The 8,853-nt window shown below is 41.9% G+C and overlaps 1 pseudogene; it reads left to right on the top strand.

Moving 5' to 3' along the window:
- Nucleotides 1-1,018: 1,018 nt before the first annotated feature.
- On the top strand, nucleotides 1,019-1,977 carry LOC142853843 (guanine nucleotide-binding protein G(I)/G(S)/G(O) subunit gamma-5 pseudogene; annotated as a pseudogene).
- Nucleotides 1,978-8,853: the final 6,876 nt, after the last annotated feature.

Genomic DNA, 8,853 nt, shown 5'->3' with positions numbered 1-8,853 from the left:
CAACACTGTGTTTCAAAGTATTTAAAGGCCCGACCTCCCTTCATCTAATTGGCTTATTCTTTCTGGGTTTCATGCAATAGCTAAAATCATATTATACCCTGGAAACCAGTCTATTTCTTTAAGAAGATTTTAAAAGTCTCTGTGCATTGATTTCTAAGGGCAAAAATAACCCCATTTCTTTAATTATCTTTTTAAATGTAGATGAAGATAATTGGACATTGTTCATTTATTTTCCATGCTTTCTCATGCAGGAACATACAATCTTCTAACAGGGATGGTGATTCATCAGTTCTGGTATCATAGTCTTGAATCAAATCACAGACAAACATGTTACATAAGTATTTATTTTCACTGATAGTGGTGTGGGACAATGGTCTGCATTCTGTCAATTATATTTTAAATAAATGCTGATTGGCCAGTAGCCAGGCAGGAAGTATAGGTGGGACAACCAAACAGGAAATAGAGGTGGGTTAATGAGAACAGGAGAATTCTGGGAAGAAGCAAGCTCCTTCTACAGTCCTGGCCCAGCCACAGAAGAAGCAAGATGTGACTGCCTCTCTGAAAAAGGTACTGAGCCTTGTGGCTAACACAGATAAGAATAATGGGCTAAGCCTGGCGGTGGTGGCACACACCTTTAATCCCAGCACTCGGGAGGCAGAGACAGGCGGATCTCTGTGAGTTGGAAGCCAGCCTGGTCTACAAGAGCTAGTTCTAGGACAGGAACCAAAAGCTACAGAGAAACCCTGTCTCGAAAAATCCAAAAAAAAAAAAAAAGAATAATGAGCTAATATAAGATACAAAAGTTAATAAGAAGCTTGAGATACTAAGCCAATCAGTTTATAGTTAATGTAGACCTCTGTGTGGTTTCTTTGGGAATTAACAATTGTGGGAACCGATCAGGACAGAAACCCTGACAACAACGGATTTTAAAACATCTTTAAGCCCCCCCCCCCCTGCTGCCCCATGACCTGCCATCCTTCACCCGGACCGACGGGTCAGCACGGCTGTTCAGAGCGCCATGTAGGGTTCCTCTAGCGTGGCCACCATGAAAAAGGTGGTTCAGCAGCTCCGGCTGGAGGCTGGGCTCAACTGCGTGAAGATTTCCCAGACAGCTGCAGACTTGAAACAGTTCTGTCTGTAGAATGCTCAACATGACCCTCTGCTGACCGGAGTGTCTTCTAGTACAAATCACTTCAGACCCCAGAAAGTCTGCTCCTTTTTGTAGTCAGCTATCTTGAGGTTTCTTTTCTTTTCTTTCTTTCTTTCTTTCTTTTTTTTTTTTTGAGTTCAAAGGGATTAAGAGTTTATTCTGGGCCAGATGTGACTAACCATAGTACAGGAACAGAACAGACTCGGGCTGTCCCCCAGTGACCTGTTCCCTCACAGAAGCGATAACCACTTTTCCATAGCCACAGAAGTCATAAATCACAATATATCCAAAATACACCGAGGGGACCATCGTGCAGACAGGCAGGTTACAACCAAACAGGCTTATCTCCGTTGTGGGCCTCATTGGCTATCTGATAGCATCTTGAGGTTTCTTAAACCACTTTTCATGAACCAGTGGATATTCTGAAGTCTGTACAGAAGCTTCTCTAACACGTGCCATTATACACAGTCTTTACTTGTCAATCGTTAACATCTACCTCTCTGAATCTTCATGCATTTCTGTTTCACAAGGTTTAACTATTTTATATACACTGTCTGTAGCATACAATAAAACAGCATACAAATCTCTGGCCTTGTTATTGCTATAAAATGCAGTGTATTAGATTCAGTGCTTTACATTGGCAAGGCTTCTAAGAACTTACAGGCTATTGCGAAATTTTATTCAAGATTGGGAGACTTCCACTTTCTTTCAGCTAGTTGGGAACAGTGAGACCCCAGATCCTGAATTTCTTGTAATCCTCTGATCTAAGTGCCTACAGCTGCTCTGAGCACGAGACCTTCAGTGGTTCCTGATGGCAGGAGAGTGGTTTCTGGTGGGGTGTGGCTATCTCTATATAATCTGCCCCTGAACACACTAAAGGGGGCATTCTTGGGGAATTAAAAAAAATCTTTAAGAAAAAGTGTTATCTTTAAATGCATAATGATTTTAGTATTTTAGAAATATTGATTTTTTTCTGGTGTTCTAAATTCAGTTTCATTTTCAGGAAGAAATTGTTATTAGTTAATAATGCATTGAGATAAAAATGTTATAAGTAAGCTTATTAGCTTATAATTCATTACACTAAGATATTCCTATGCTGAAATATACAGTTACATGTTGTTATCAACAGTATAAGATTAGTTTAATAACTAATTGGAGATAAACAATTGTGTGTGTTTGTGTTTATAATCAGTGGTCCTCAAATTTTGAAATTTTTTGATTAAGGTTTTTAAATATCAGTAAGTTTTTTTTTTTAGCAAAGAAGATAATCAGTTATTGTAAATAAAAGGCTTGATTTCTGTAAAGTCTGACTGGATTACATAGAATATATGTAGAATGGATTACACAGACCACATCTATGTTCCAAAATTATAGCCGCTTTATAATCAGTTTATCCTGAAATTTTGACAGCAACATTAGACCTTGTCAGGTATCCACTCTGTGTGTGGTACCCATGGAGGCCCGAAGAGGGCATCAGATCACCAGGTTTGGAGTCCTAGGTGGTTGTGGTGCTATGTGGGTGCTGGTAATTGAAGTTGGATCCTCCTCAAGAGCTGCCAGTGCTCTTCACCATTGAGCCATTTCTGTAGCTCTCATAGAGGTTATTTTAATGCGGTTGAAATACAACAGTAGGTTGGGAAATATTAAATATGGCAGGCTTATTAGTTATGTTATCATTCTTTAGCTGGTGACATAAACAAACAAACGAAGAAACAGAAGTGGATAATCGCAACATTTGTTTACTAATCTGGGGCATAATTGGGAGATCAAATGGATATTTCAAATGGATGTTTTTCAGGATTACATGAGTGTCTCTTAAAAGTCAACATACATGAAGGCAGTGGGGCGTGTCATTGGAGAGACTGTTAGGAGAGACCTTAAAAGATAAAGACGTGGGAGTTAGTGATGACATATGTCCTTAATCAACTTCTCTCTTTAATTCTTTTTCTCTTATGGGGTGTGTGTGTGTGTGTGTGTGTGTGTGTACGTGTGTGTGTGTGTGTGTGTCTGTGTGTGTGTGTGTGTATGTGTGTGTGTATGTGTGTGTGTGTGTATGTGTGTGTGTGCGCGCGCGCGCGTGTGTGTGTGTGTGTGTGTGTGCGTCCAAAAGGCAGAGATTGATGCCAGGTGTTTCCTTGATCCACCTCTTAATTATTCAGGTGAGGTCTCTCACTGAACCCTGGGCCTGACTGTTCTGCTGGCCTAGCTAGCAAGCTTGCTCCAGGGATCAACATGTCTCTGGAATTATAGACTGGCTGGAGTAACTTCTTGACTTTTACAAAGTCTAGGAACTTCCAAATTCTACTCCTCCTGCTTGCATGGGAAACACTTTGTCCCAAGCCATCTCCAGGCTCCCAACTATCTCTTCGTTATTCTCTGCTTGATTGCAACGTTCTGGGCCCTGTGTTCTGTTGATAAGAACTGGAGGTAGAACCAAGTGCTAAAAATGACACTGAGGTGGTAATTCTGAACACAGCTGTTCAAATGCTCCGATGATGGTGGATGTTTACTTCTCATTTGTCTAATCTGGGATTGGCGGTTTCTGCCATTTTTATACCCTGCGCACAAATCGGTTCTGTAAACATATATTTTTTCCAGATTATTCCCCAGGAGGAGCAATGGGTGAAGGATGAAGCACTAGGCAGAAATGAATACTGCTGCCCATGTTATGGACCGGTCATCGAAATGTAATTCCACGGTGGAGAAAAAGAAAGGAAAGAATCTTTCAGTAGGAAATAAATCAATAAAGAGATAATAGTAAAAGGAAGAGGTGACATCATCTTACTCTCTTTTGAGCTCTCAGAGCTGCACTTACACACGTCTGTAGCATAATTTGCAGAGCTTAGAGCAGATCAAAACGTGGGACTTTTTGTACAAAACAACAGCTTCAAGTCAGCCAAACTGCACAGATTTGCACCTCAGGAAGCTGGTCCCGAGTCCCACAGACTTAGACTACTTGCCCAAACATTAGTCTTTGAGTCTGAAGGTTCAGAGTGAGCCCTAGAAAACGCCCGAGGTATTCGGTTGCAGCCAGTTTTACCATGCTTCCTGACAGCGTTTTCTACGACCCTGTGGGTGAATACCTGAAATAATGCAAACATCGCATTGTCATTGATTTTCCGTTTTCCAGGTTATCTGGAGAGCAGAGACCGTTTTGAGGAAGTTTAATGAGTTTTATAAAATATTTGAACTAGCATTTGGTAGACAATTTTTAAAGATTTTTAATTAGCACAATTGTGCATATTTATGCACATCTTAATATAAAGAATAATCAATGCAAACAGAATGTTCAACGTCTAAAACATTGGTTTATACCAAATGGCAAAAGTTTTTTTTTTTAAAAAATACTCCCTTCTTCTAGTTATTTGGAAATTAAAATAAAGAAGCTATCACTAACCATTTTCACTTAATGTGTGATGGAATCCTGGGAGGCCTCTCCTACCTGACTTCAACTTTGCATCCATTACTAACTTCTCATCTTGCATTCCTGTGCAGGTTTCCATTCATGATGCAGTTCAGAGCTTCTTGTAACTACCTCCTCTGAAGCTGTGTCACTCATGACATTCCTTGGCTGTATTAGGTGGTTCAGTTCTGGCCAAAATAAAATGCAACAGGTGACCAGACCAAGACTGACATGAAGATCATAACTGGCCACTATTTAGAACTTTCCAAAGATCCAGGGTGCTAATTTTCCTGTGACTTCACCTTTCCTTTGAGAACAGCTTCTTCCCTCCCACAATGGGACAAGACTCGCTTTCCGCTTCTGTTCCTTTCCGCCACACTTTGCTTTCTGATTTAACATGCTAGCTTCTGCTTAGCTGCCTGAGATGTGTCGCTGGGTTCTAAGAATAGAATTAGGGATCAACCCCATTATTATGTACTGAGAGTGTAAGAATGGGACCGCTTGGAGCAGCAAATTCACGTCTACAAATACAGTCAGCTGCTTTCTGATACAACTGTGCTCCCGGGAAACCCTGCATTATTAATCACAGTGTATGAGCAATTGATCAGCAGCAAGGAGCTTAGAATTGTGAATCCGTTTCAGAATCACAATTACACAGTTACTTTTTCCTCTAGGAATTTTCAGTGTTGTGAGTATTTTCAGCCTATGAATAATTCATATGTGTAATATACAAATTAAAGATTAATCAATAAAAAAATTAGATAAAAATTTCTGAGTAAGCTCTGTGCATTTTAGATGATGAAAACCAGAGAGCTTCTAATGACTTACCATTATCCAAAAGAAGGTTTATAAGTAATTGCTATGACGAAATGCAGGTTATAATGAGTTACTTTACAAAGGTATTGAGCCATAGTTGCTGAGGCTATTTACAACTGTCAGTGTTGACTTATGTAAAGAATTAAGAGCACATTCAGGTCAGCTTAGTCAACACCTTGCATCCTAACACTTAAAGATCCACATGCAAAGCTCGTGCTGGGGCCTGAGCTTCTGATAATTATGTGCACTTCATGCATTAACAGTGAAGCACCTGCAGGGCGATGGTGGCGCACGCCTTTAATCCCAGCACTCGGGAGGCAGAGGCAGGCAGATCTCTGAGTTCAAGGCCAGCCTGGTCTACAAGAGCTAGTTCCAGGACAGGCTCCAAAGCAACACAGAGAAATCCTGGTCTCAAAAAACCAAACCAAACAAAAAAATAACAAAACAAACAAACAACAAGAAGAAAAAAAACCAGTGAAACTCAGGGTAAGCATGCTGCTGCAGGCCTGTAACCCAGTACTCAGAAGGCTGAGGGGAGTGGAGCATGAGTTCAAGATCAGTCTCTTGTCTTAAAAATGAAAACTAACTAGCTAGCTAGCTAACTAACTAATCAATCAGGATGGATATGGTGGCACAGAATTGTAATGGCAGCACTCGGGGGGCTGTAGTAAGAGGATTACAGTTCAAGAACTGGCTTATATTTGGACAGGAGGAAGAACAAAGTGATAATGTGAAATTGCTTATATATGTTCATGCTGTTCCTTTAATGGTTGATCTAGCAAAATTATATTTTGCTAAGTCTTTAATGGGTAGAGTGTTACAGTATTAATAAAAAATAGTTTATAGAACATATGTAGGTATATTTATATCCTATTCATTTTAAAAGACTAGAAATACTGTAGAGGTGGGAATGTGTGTTATATATATTCTCCTGGCTGAATGGTCATACTGTAGAAAAGGGAGAAGTAAACACTGATATGGTGAATTTCCATGTAAGACTTAGCCTTTACAAAGGGATTCAAAATAGCTTTGTTTAGTTTAGTCTTCTCAATACTGCAGAGTTTGTGCTAGACACTAGGCAAGACAAGTGACTCACCTCTAACATCTTACATTTACCATAGTGGCTCTCAACCTGCTGGTCGAACTGCCCTTTCACAGGGCTCACCTAAGACGATCAGAAAATACAGCTATTTACATTATGATTCATAAGAGTAGCAAAATTACGCTTATGAAGGAGCAACAAAAATAATGTTATGGCCAAGGGTCACTGCAGCATGAGGAGCCGTATTAAAGGGCTACAGCATTGCATGGGGAGAGAATCAGTGCTATTTCAAGGTAGAAACGAGGAGAAATCTCAGTGAAGTTTGAAGTGTGCTGCCAGCTGTTTAGCCCCACAGCAGAACGGAGACATCGGTGATGAAATGATTCAGCGTAGAGTCAGAGACAGGTCACCGAGAAAGGAAATTTCAGCTGCTCCTTAAGGAATGGGTGGATTTACCGGGTGACAGCTGATGACAAACAGAACAGCAAGAGCCAAAGAACACATGAAGTGTAGCATTTGTCACGGACACACTGGTTATTCAGAAGCGGGAGCAGGCGTGTGTGGGTACAGCAGGGAACATCTGAGGGTGTGAAAGGAGCTGACTCATTAGTGCCTGGAAACAGTGAGCTACGGGAGCACAAAGTGCAAAGACTGAGCGAGATGAATCAGGAGCGTGCATTCTGAAGATGAGGCAAGCCGCTTCTGTCATTTAAATTCTACAGCAGGATTGGGCTCTCATTTCGTGCCCTCCTATCTATTTTTTCATTTAGCTCTATCTTTACCCAAAGAGGCTGGTTGCTCCCTATTTACACCGGAGGAAGTAGAAGTCACAGCCACTGACTGGTGCCTCAGAAGATGAACTATCATGTTCAGGCAAAGTTGAGTTTCAGCCTACTCACGCAACTCCTTCTGAAAGACCCCCAGAGTGGTGAGACTCTCACTCAAGTCTTGAGATAACACGACCCCCCAGGAACTCACGAGAGACCGTCCTTGCTGCAATCACACAAAGTTTATTGATAGGAACCAGTGCGCTGGGGCAAAACTCATTTCCCACGCAGGGGTAGAGGAGTTCGAAACCGAGTAGCTGGGGGAAGGGGTATTTAAGGGAAAAAAAACCACAACCCAAAGGGGTAGGAAAGGTATCATTGGAAAATTCTGAAAATACCAGTGATAATCACAAGGGGGTAACTCCCTGTTTTTCAAGATTATTCTCAAGATTGTAATCTAACTTTATGGTCAGCTAGTTCCTGGAACAGAGTCACTGAACCGGCTAACCTAGATTTTTTTTGGCTCTTCTCTTCCTGCTAGATTTTTGGCTCTATTTTTCCTGCTAGATTTTTGGCTCTATTCTAGAGCCTGCTAAAAGGGTCTGGATTTATCCGGGTCTTTCACTTCCATACTACTACAATGTCTTTCTGAGATGCTTGCAGGAGTCCCATAGTTGACCAGACGGTGGGGCTGTGCTACCTTCCCTCCCCATACACATAGCCCTTGGCCACCATCACCCCCACCCCATATCTACCATCTTCTCCTCCTCTACCATCACCACCACCATTCTACCTCCAATACCTCCACCATCACCCCAGATCTACCACTACCTCCCCCTCCAACATCATACTCTCAACACCACCACCTCCTTCTTCTTCCTCTTTATCCCCTATTTGTTGGTGGAAACCAATGAAGAGAAAGAGGATAGGCATGTGAAAATTGTCTAAGTTGAACTCCCCTAATGTAAGCAGCATTCCTTGCGGGAGTTTGTCAGTGATGGGAATGTAGAAATTCTCTCTGAAAGCCCTGCTTCTTTCCTATTGTAGCCCACAGCTGTCAGGATGTGGGGGGTGTTTCCTGAATAAAGAAAAACAAAGCAAAACAGAAAAGAAGAAAACAAAAAGGCCCCTTCCTGTTATTTGGATCCACATAAAGGTTGTTATCCCCAAACAGCTACTTCCTCTTCCTTGACAAAGAACTGATTTGGCAATCCCTGTGGTTGCCACACCACAGGCATTTATGATTGTGAGGAGGCCTTCACTGAAGTGGGTGTGCAAGCTCTCTGAATTGCCTGTCCACGAGTGTTCTCCGGGATGGATGGTTCTTCCCAAAGAGGACCTTGCTGTTCAGACGGTGAAGTACGACTGCACTGAGTTTGCGTGGTTTGCTCATTTCTTCTGCCTGCCCTGCTGTGCGGTCCCCACATGTGGTACTTCCTGTGGAGAGATGTGTGCCAACATCTGCCAGCATGTAAGATGCTGGGTGCTCCCTCACTGGACCAGATCAGTGTATTCCACAGCCTGTTCTGTTGAGATGGTTCCAGCTAAAGCCTCCATTTGCTTTCTCATCATGCTGGCAGTGATGACAGCAGGTTATTGTTCTCCCTGGTGGTGCCTTCTCAGGTTGCTTTCCACATGGTCAGACAGACTTGATTTATGTGGAAATTGGATCATA

This window comes from Microtus pennsylvanicus, chromosome 7 (assembly GCF_037038515.1).
Source record: "Microtus pennsylvanicus isolate mMicPen1 chromosome 7, mMicPen1.hap1, whole genome shotgun sequence".
Taxonomy (NCBI): Eukaryota; Metazoa; Chordata; class Mammalia; order Rodentia; family Cricetidae; genus Microtus; species Microtus pennsylvanicus.
This window is presented reverse-complemented; position numbering and strand designations above follow the sequence as displayed.